General features: G+C 44.0%; 1 protein-coding gene across 1 annotated transcript in view; it reads right to left on the reverse strand.

Moving 5' to 3' along the window:
- LOC124047850 (semaphorin-5B-like) overlaps window positions 1-10458 on the reverse strand; it is a 323136-nt gene that overhangs the window by 84575 nt on the left and 228103 nt on the right.

The raw sequence follows: 10458 nt of genomic DNA on the forward strand, positions 1-10458 counted from the left end.
GTTCCGTTATTTCCGCTGAAGGCATTCAGATGGATTCCGCTAAGGTCCAAGCTGTCAGTGATTGGCCCGTTCCAAGGTCACGTGTCGAGTTGCAGCGCTTTTTAGGTTTCGCTAATTTCTATCGGCGTTTCATTCGTAATTTCGGTCAAGTTGCTGCCCCTCTCACAGCTCTTACTTCTGTCAAGACGTGTTTTAAGTGGTCCGGTTCCGCCCAGGGAGCTTTTGATCTTCTAAAAGAACGTTTTACGTCCGCTCCTATCCTCGTTACTCCTGACGTCACTAGACAATTCATTGTCGAGGTTGACGCTTCAGAGGTAGGCGTGGGAGCCATTCTATCCCAGCGCTTCCAGTCTGACGATAAGGTTCATCCTTGCGCTTATTTTTCTCATCGCCTGTCGCCATCTGAGCGCAACTATGATGTGGGTAACCGTGAACTGCTGGCCATCCGCTTAGCCCTAGGCGAATGGCGACAGTGGTTGGAGGGGGCGACCGTTCCTTTTGTCGTTTGGACAGACCATAAGAACCTTGAGTACATCCGTTCTGCCAAACGACTTAATGCCCGTCAAGCTCGTTGGGCGTTGTTTTTCGCTCGTTTCGAGTTTGTGATTTCTTACCGTCCGGGTAGCAAGAACACCAAGCCTGATGCCTTATCCCGTCTGTTTAGTTCTTCTGTGGCTTCTACTGATCTCGAGGGGATTCTTCCTTATGGGCGTGTTGTCGGGTTGACAGTCTGGGGAATTGAAAGACAGGTTAAGCAAGCACTCACGCACACTGCGTCGCCGCGCTTGTCCTAGTAACCTCCTTTTCGTTCCTGTTTCCACTCGTCTGGCTGTTCTTCAGTGGGCTCACTCTGCCAAGTTAGCTGGTCATCCCGGTGTTCGAGGCACTCTTGCGTCTATTCGCCAGCGCTTTTGGTGGCCGACTCAGGAGCGTGACACGCGCCGTTTCGTGGCTGCGTGTTCAGACTGCGCGCAGAAGAAGTCTGGTAATTTTTTTTTCTGCTTCTGCTCCTGGTCTTGCTGGGTCTCAGTCTGTTCCCTGCCATCGCATCTCTCCTGTTCTTGTTCCTGCCCTTGCTGTGTCTCAGTCTGTCCCTAGTTCTCATTTTTTTTTTAGAGTAGTACCCTAGTTTCCCTTTTTATCGTTTTTCGTTACGGTCCTGAGGAGAGGAGTTGGGTTCTTTCTCGGGACGTGCTGGACCGTTTGATCTATGATTTCCTCCGTTGCCGCCAGTGTTCCTCCTCGAGAGCGCCAGGAGGCGCTCGGTGAGTGGGGGGTACTGTCATGTTTTGTCTTATATCATCTTGTCATTTTGCTTTTCCTTCTGTTCGTTTCCCCTGCTGGTCTTATTAGGTTCGTTCCCTTTTTCTATCCCTCTCTCTCCCCCCCCTCTCTCTCTCTCTCTATCGTTCCGTTCCTGCTCCCAGCTGTTCCTATTCCCCTAATCATCATTTAGTCTTCCCACACCTGTTCCCGATCCTTTCCCTGATTAGAGTCCCTATTTATTCCTTTGTGTTCCGTTCCTGTCCCGTCGGTTCCTTGTTTTGTATTCACCATGCTGTGATTGTGTTTCGCCCTGTCCTGTCGTGTTTTTTGCCTTCATCAGATGCTGCGTGTGAGCAGGTGTCTCTGTCTACTACGGCCTGCGCCTACCCGGCGACCTGCAGTCTGTGGCCGCTTCTCTTGTTATTCCCCTCTACAGACTAGAGGATTTCTGTTATTCCCTGTTTGGACTTGAATAAACTCTGTTTCTGTTAAGTCGCTTTTGGGTCCTCTATCACCTGACCATGACAGATGTAGGTTGACCATGTTGACAAATAAGGTCATGAAAGAAATCAGACAGGCCAAGGCAAACTTTTTTATTAACATAATTGGTGAAGCAAAGGGCAATTCTAAATTGATCTGGGAGAATCTAAAAAAGTTAACAGGGAAAGACCTGCAAAAACACTGCAAAAAGACTAGAAATCATGGTGAATGACAATCTGACACAGGATGCAGTCGAAATAGCAATAGCCTTCAGGGTACTGACACAGAACTCCTCCACTGGTTTCTTGGGCTCAGTGTTAGTGAATGACACTCAACCTGTCTTCCTCATAAGGGAGGTTTCTGAGTCAGAGGTGAACAAGGTGATTAGCTCACGAAAGACCTCTAAAGCCATATATGTGTTTGGGCTGGACTCTACCTTTCTTAAAAACTACAGAGTCACTCACTGGGCCCATTACTAAGGTCGCCAATATATCTATTGGTTAGGGGGTGTTTCCAAGGGTCTGGAAGTCGGCCATAATAACGTCCATCTTTAAATCAAATCAAATCCAATTGTATTTGTCACATACACATGGTTAGCAGATGTTAATGCGAGTGTAGCGAAATGCTTGTGCTTCTAGTTCCGACAATGCAGTAATAGAGTAATCTAACCGAACAATTTCACAACAACTATCTTATGCGACAACTACCAAGTGTTATGGGATGAAGAATATGTACATAAAAATATATGAATGAGTGATGGTACAGAACGGCATAGGCAAGATGCAGTAGATGGTATTGAGTGCAGTATATACATATGAGGTGAGTAATGTATGGTATGTAAACATATAAAAATGGCATTGTTTAAAGTGGCTAGTGATACATGTATTACATAAAGATGGCAAGATGCAGTAGATGGTATCGAGTAAAGTATATACATATGAGATGAGTAATGTAGGGTATGTAAACATTATATTAAGTAGCATTGTTTAAAGTGGCTAGTGATACATTTTTTACATCAATATTTCCATTATTAAAGTGGCTGGAGTTGAGTCAGTATGTTGGCAGCAGCCACTCAATGGTTAGTGGTGGCTGTCTGATGGCCTTGAGATAGAAGCTGTTTTTCAGTCTCTCGGTCCCTGCTTTGATACACCTGTACTGACCTCGCCTTCTAGATGATAGCGGGGTGAACAGGCAGTGGCTCGGGTGGTTGTTGTCCTTGATGATCTTTATGGCCTTCCTGTAACATCGGGTGGTGTAGGTGTCCTGGAGGGCAGGTAGTTTGGCCCCGGGATGCGTTGTGCAGACCTCACTACCCTCTGTAGAGCCTTACGGTTTTGTGCGGAGCAGTTGCCGTACCAGGCGGTGACACAGCCCGACAGGATGCTCTCGATTGTGCATCTGTAAAAGTTTGTGAGTGCTTTTGGCGACAAGAGAAATTTCTTCAGCCTCCTGCGGTTGAAGAGGCGCTGCTGCACCTTCTTCACCACGCTGTCTGTGTGGGTGGACCAATTCAGTTTGTCAGTGATGTGTACGCCTGACAACACACTCTAAGGGCCCTCATCTCCTCCCTGTAGGCCATCTCGTCGTTGTTGGTAATCAAGCCTACCACTGTAGTGTCGTCTGCAAACTTGATGATTGAGTTGGAGGTGTGCATGGCCACGCAGTCGTGGGTGAACAGGGTGTACAGGAGCGGGCTCAGAACGCACCCTTGTGGGGCCCCAGTGTTGAGGATCAGCGGGATGTTCAGCGAGATGTTGTTACCTACCCTCACCACCTGGGGGCGGCCCATCAGGAAGTCCAGTATCCAGTTGCATAGGGCGGGGTGGTCTCGAGCTTGATGACGAGTTTGGAGGGTACTATGGTGTTAAATGCTGAGCTGTAGTCGATGACCAGCATTCTCACATAGGTATTCCTCTTGTCCAGATGGGTTAGGGAAGTGTGCAGTGTGGTTGCGATTGCGTCGTCTGTGGACCTATTGGTGCGGTAAGCAAATTGGAGTGGGTCTAGTGTGTCGATGGTAGGGTGGCTGGAGGTGATATGGTCCTTGACTAGTCTCTCAAAGCACTTCATGATGACGGAAGTGAATGCTACGGGGCGGTAGTCGTTTAGCTCAGTTACCTTAGCTTTCTTGGGAACAGGAACAATGGTGGCCCTCTTGAAGCATGTGGGAACAGCTGGTCTGTGCATGCTCTGAGGACGCAGCTGGGGATGCCGTCTGGGCCTGCAGCCTTGCGAGGGTTAACACGTTCAAATGTTTTACTCACGTCGGCTGCTGTGAAGGAGAGTCCGCAGGTTTTGGTAGCGGGCCGTGTCAGTGGCACTGTATTGTCCTCAAAGAGAGCAAAGAAGTGTTTAGTCTGTCTGGGAGCAAGACGTTCTGGTCCACGACGGGGCTGGTTTTCTTTTTGTAATCCGTGATCGACTGTAGACCCTGCCACATGCCTCTTGTGTCTGAGCCGTTGAATTGCGACTCTCCTTTGTCTCTATACTGACGCTTAGCTTGTTTGATTGTGGGAGCTTCCTGTTTTAGTCTCTGTCTATAGGCAGGCAGCAACAAAATGGAGTCGTGGTCAGCTTTTCCAAAAGGAGGGTGGGGGAGGGCCTTATATGCATCGCGGAATTAAGAATAACAATGATCCAGGGTTTTACCAGCCCTGGTAGCACAATCGATATTCTGAATTTATGGAGTCTTGTTTTCAGATTAGCCTTGTTAAAATCCCCAGCTACAATGAATGCAGCCTAAGGATATGTGGTTTCCAGTTTACATAGAGTCAAATTAAGTTCATTCAGGGCCATCAATGTGTCTGCTTGGGGGGGAATATATGCGGCTGTGATTATAATCGAAGATAATTCTTTTTGGTAGATAATGCGGTCGACATTGGATTGTGAGGAATTCTAAGTCAGGTGAATAGAAGGACTTCAGTTCCTGTATGTTATTATGATCACACCACATCTGGTTAATCATAAGGCATGCCCCCCCGCCCCTCTTCTTACCAGAAAGATGCTTGTTTCTGTCGGCGCGATGTGTGAAGAAACCAGCTGGCTGTACCGACCCCGATAGCCTGTCTCGAGTGAGCCATGTTTCCGTGACGAAAAGAACATTACAGTCTCTTATGTCTCTCTGGAATGCTATCCTTGCTCTGATTTCATCAACCTTGTTGTCAAGAGACTGGACATTGGCGTGTATTATGCTCGGGAGCGGTGCGTGATCTGCCTGTTTCCGGAGCCTGACCAGAAGAACACTTCGTCTGCCCCTTTTACGGCGTCGTTGTTTTGATTCGCCGGCTGGGATCCGATCCATGGTGCTGGGTGGTGGGCAAAACAGAGGATCCACTTTGGGAGAGTCATATTCCTGGTTGTAATGATGGTGAGTTGATCTGGCTCTTATATCCAGTAGTTCCTCCCGACTGTATGTAATAAAACCTAAGATTACCTGGGGTGCCAATGTAAGAAATAAAGGTAAAAAAACCAAAATACTACATAGTTTCCTAGGAACACGAAGTGAGGTGGCCATCTCTGTCGGCGCCGGAAGTAGAATCGGGTGACCCTGCTGACGTTAGTAACTACAGGCCTATTAGTATACTACATGTGGTGTCGAAGGTTGTTGAAAAGTGTGTAGCAGAACAACTGATTGCCCACCTCAACAACAGCTCCTTCACATTACACTCCATACAGTTTGGCTTCAAAGCAAAACACTCCAAAGAAATGGCCAACTGCTTTGTTATGGAAAATGTGAGGTCCAAGATGGACAAAGGGGGCATTGTTGGGGCTGTGTTTCTGGACCTAAGGAAGACTTTTGATACTGTTAACCACAAAGTTCTCATCACAATATTGTCAAAGTTAAACTTTTCCCTGATGCCTTGAGATGGATGAAATCATACCTTGAAGGCAGAAGAACTCAGTGTGTCAGAGTGAGTAATGCGCTGTCGCCCACTCTTAGCTATGATGTGGGCGTGCCCCAAGGGTCAATACTGGGGCCCCTCCTCTAAAACAAAAATCCAGAAAATCACATTGCATGATTTTTAAGTAATTCATTTGCATTTTATTGCATGATATAAGTATTTGATACATCAGAAAAGCAGAACTTAATATTTGGTACAGAAACCTTTGTTTGCAATTACAAAGATCATACATTTCCTGTAGTTCTTGACCAGGTTTGCACACACTGCAGCAGGGATTTTGGCCCACTCCTCCATACAAACCTCCAGATCCTTCAAGTTTCATGGCTGTCGCTGGGCAATACGGACTTTCAGCTCCCTCCAAAGATTTTCTATTGGGTTCAGGTCTGGAGACTGGCTAGGCCACTCCAGGACCTTGAGATGCTTCTTACGGAGCCACTCCTTAGTTGCCCTGGCTGTGTGTTTCGGGTCGTTGTCATGCTGGAAGACCCAGCCACGACCCATCTTCAATGCTCTTACCGAGGGAAGGAGGTTGTTGGCCAAGATCTCGTGATACATGGCCCCATCCATCCTCCGCTCAATACGGTGCAGTCGTCCTGTCCCCTTTGCAGAAAAGCATCCCCAAAGAATGATGTTTCCATCTCCATGCTTCACGGTTGGGATGGTGTTCTTGGGGTTGTACTCATCCTTCTTCTTCCTCCAAACACGGCGAGTGGAGTTTAGACCAAAAAGCTCTATTTTTGTCTCATCAGACCACACAACCTTCTCCCATTCCTCCTCTGGATTATCCAGATGGTCATTGGCAAACTTCAGACGGGCCTGGACATGCGCTGGCTTGAGCAGGGTGACCTTGCGTGTGCTGCAGGATTTTAATCCATGACGGTGTAGTGTGTTAATAATGGTTTTCGTTGAGACTGTGTTCCCAGCTCTCTTCGGGTCATTGACCAGGTCCTGCCATGTAGTTCTGGGCTGATCTCTCACCTTCCTCATGATCATTGATGCCCCACGAGGTGAGATCTAGCATGGAGCCCCAGACCGAGGGTGATTGACCGTCATCTTGAACTTCCTCCATTTTCTAATAATTGCGCCAACAGTTGTTGCCTTCTCACCAAGCTGCTTTACTATTGTCCTATATAGGCTTCCATTAAAGAACACCCTCTGTGTTATGTTAGACATAAATGACTTAAATGTAATGTAATGTAAATAACTCTTTATCCACAATATAGCACTACACATGTCGTTAGTAAAGGTTGAAAAAAGTAAAGGATCTAGACAGCTGCCCTGGGGAATTCCTGATTCTACCTGGATTATGTTGGAGAGGCTTCTATTAAAGAACACCCTCTGTGTTATGTTAGATAGGTAACTCTTTATCCACATTATAGCACTACACATGTTGTTAGTAAAGGTTGAAAAAAGTAAAGGATCTAGACAGTTGCCCTGGGGAATTCCTGATTCTACCTGGATTATGTTGGAGAGGCTTCTATTAAAGAACACCCTCTGTGTTATGTTAGATAGGTAACTCTTTATCCACAATATAGCACTACACATGTCGTTAGTAAAGGTTGAAAAAAGTAAAGGATCTAGACAGTTGCCCTGGGGAATTCCTGATTCTACCTGGATTATGTTGGAGAGGCTTCTATTAAAGAACACCCTCTGTGTTCTGTTAGACAGGTAACTCTTTACCCACAATATAGCAGGGGGTGTAAAGTCATAACACATACGTTTTTCCACCAGCAGTCTATGATCAATAATGTCAAAAGCCACAATGAAGTCTAACAAAAAAACAAAACAATATTTCTATCATCAATTTCTCTCAGCCAATCAATAGTCAATTGTACAAGTGCTGTGCTTGTTGAATGTCCTTTCCTATAAGCGTGCTGAAAGTTGGTTGTCAATTTGTTTACTGTAAAAATAGCATTGTATCTGGTCAAACACATTTTTTCCCTTAAGTTTACTAAGGGTTCGTAACAGGCTGGTTGGTCAGCAATTTTTTTGCTAGGCAGGTCAGTTAAGAACACATTCTTATTTACAATGACGGCCTAGAAAGAGTGGGTTAACTGCCTTGTTCAGGGGTAGAACACCAGATTTTTACCTTGTCAGCTCAGGGATTCGATCTTGCAACCTTTCAGTTACTAGTCTAACACTCTAACCACTAGGCTACTTGCCACCACTTTATTTGGCCCAGTAAAGGGGGCTTTACTATTCTTAGGTAGCAGAATTACCTTTGCTTCCCTCCAGACCTGTGGGCACACACTTTCTAGTGGGCTTGAATTGAAAATATGGAAAATAGGAGGAGTAATATCATCTGCTATTATCCTCAGTAATTTTTCATCCAGATTGTCAGACCCCGGTGGCTTGACATGGTTGATATACAATATTTTTTTTACCTCTTCCACACTCACTTTACAGAATTCAAAATTACAATGCTTGTCTTTCATAATTTGGTCAGATATAGTTCGATGTGTAGTGTCACCATTTGTTGCCTAACATGCTGACCAAACCGCACGCATGTGCGTGTCCAAGTTGATTTTATTCACCCACACCAGAAGCGATCAGGACACGCAGGTTGAAATATCAAAACAAACTATGAACCAACAGGTCAAAAAGCATTAAACACTTATAGTAATTTAGCTAGCTAGCTTGCTGTTGCTAGCTAATTTTTCCTGGTATATAAACATTGGGTTGTTTTATCTGAAATGCACAAGGTCCTCTACTCTGACAATTAATCCACAGCTAAAACGGTAAAACAAATTTGTTTCTCGTCATCTCTCCTCCTTCAGCTTCTTTTTCTTCTTTGAACTTTATATTGTGGTTGGCAACCAACTTTACAGCATTACTACAACCAACTTTACAGCATTACTACAACCAACTTTACAGCATTACTACAACCAACTTTACAGCATTAGTACAACCAACTTTACAGCATTACTACAACCAACTTTACAGCATTACTACAACCAACTTTACAGCATTACTACAGCCAACTTTACAGCATTACTACAACCAACTTTACAGCATTACTACAACCAACTTTACAGCATTACTACAACCAACTTTACAGCATTACTACAACCAACTTTACAGCATTACTACAACCAACCGGAGTGTGGACCTAAGTTTATCTTTCAATCCCACACATGGGTTTATGCTCCTAAACACCAATGAGGAGATGGGAGAGGCTGGACTTGCAACGTGTTGAACGTCACAAATAGAACCAATTTCTACTTTAGTGCCTGGCCACGCAGACGCTCGCTGACGTGTTGACGAGCAGTGTGGGTGCAATGATTGAGTAACATGTATGCATACATTTATTTTGCGACGCGAGCGATGTGGTCATTAAAGTAGTTGTCAATATCAGTCGATTTTGTGATGAATGAGCCATCCGATTCAATGAATGATGGAGCTGAGTTTGCCTTTTCCCCAAAAATGTCATTTATGGTGCTCAAAAGCTTTTTACTATTATTACTTATGTAATTTGTCTTTGTTTCATAGAGTAGTTTCTTCATCTTTTTATTCAGTTTAGTCACATGATTTCCCAATTTGCAATATGTTTGTCAATCAGTTGTGTAGCCAGACTTATTTGCTATTCCTTTTGCCTCATCCATCTCAACCATACAATTTTTCAATTCCTCATCAATCCATGGGGATTTAACAGTTTTTACAGTCATTTTCCTAATGGGTGCATGCTTATTAGTAACTGGAATAAGCAATTTCAAAAGGGTGTCAAGTGCAGCGTCTGTTTGCTTTTCATTACACACCACCGACCAACAAATATTCTTTACATCAACAACTATAACACTAAATCACTACAAAACTTCAGTCTTCTTCACCTGCAAGATCGTATGAGTCCAACCATCCTGACAGCTAATGAACCCGATGAGAATTCTGTCTGTAATGAGTCCCTTTTGTGGGGAACAACTCATTCTGATTGGCTGGGCCTAGCTCGGCCTTTGCCCTCCCATGCCCACATATGGCTTCGCCCCTGCCCAGTCATGTGAAATCCATAGATCAGGGTCTAATGAATTTATTTAAAGTGATTGATTTCCTTATATGAACTGTAACTCAGTAAAATCTTTGAAATTGTTGCATGTTGCGTTTATATCTTTGTTCAGTATACATTTAATTGTTAGAGAACTACTACCTCATATCACTTCAATTGGTACAGGACTCTCAACAACAAATATAGCCATTTCCAAAGCACGCCTTAAAAATGTTACTGAGTCAGTGATTCTTTCTCCTCCCACAATATTTCTACACAATGCACCATCATTTACAGTATGCTGCAGTAAATATATAGCAAAACAGCAGTACAGTACTTTATTGCTGAATTGTATTGAAAATAAAATCAGCAACTGCTAATAGTGAATATTTAACTATGTATTACAGCATACCAACTGATATTTGGTGTTTTATATAATATTCACTTTAAGCCTTAACAAAAGCTTAACTACTACATATGACTAAAATTGGTACTGCACTCTCACTAAGGTACAATAAATATAGACTCTTACAAGACACATCTGAAAATATGTTAATAAGTAAGAAACAACAATACCATGCATCCACTAGTGTTTAAAAGGTTTTTGGTGCTCCAAACATATTACTGGATTTGGAATAAGAGTAAATCACTGGCAGCAATTGGCTTGCAAGTTACTGTAGAATTTCAAAACAAGGTTTAAAATATTTCTAAAAGAAAGTATATTACAATGGTATGTGGGGATTCAGCATTCTCACCCACAGGTGTAACAAATACAGTCTCTTATAAGCCACACCTTAAAATATGTTCATGAACCAGAGACTCCTTCCCCGCCTA

This window comes from Oncorhynchus gorbuscha, linkage group LG01 (assembly GCF_021184085.1).
Source record: "Oncorhynchus gorbuscha isolate QuinsamMale2020 ecotype Even-year linkage group LG01, OgorEven_v1.0, whole genome shotgun sequence".
In the NCBI taxonomy this organism is placed as follows: domain Eukaryota; kingdom Metazoa; phylum Chordata; class Actinopteri; order Salmoniformes; family Salmonidae; genus Oncorhynchus; species Oncorhynchus gorbuscha.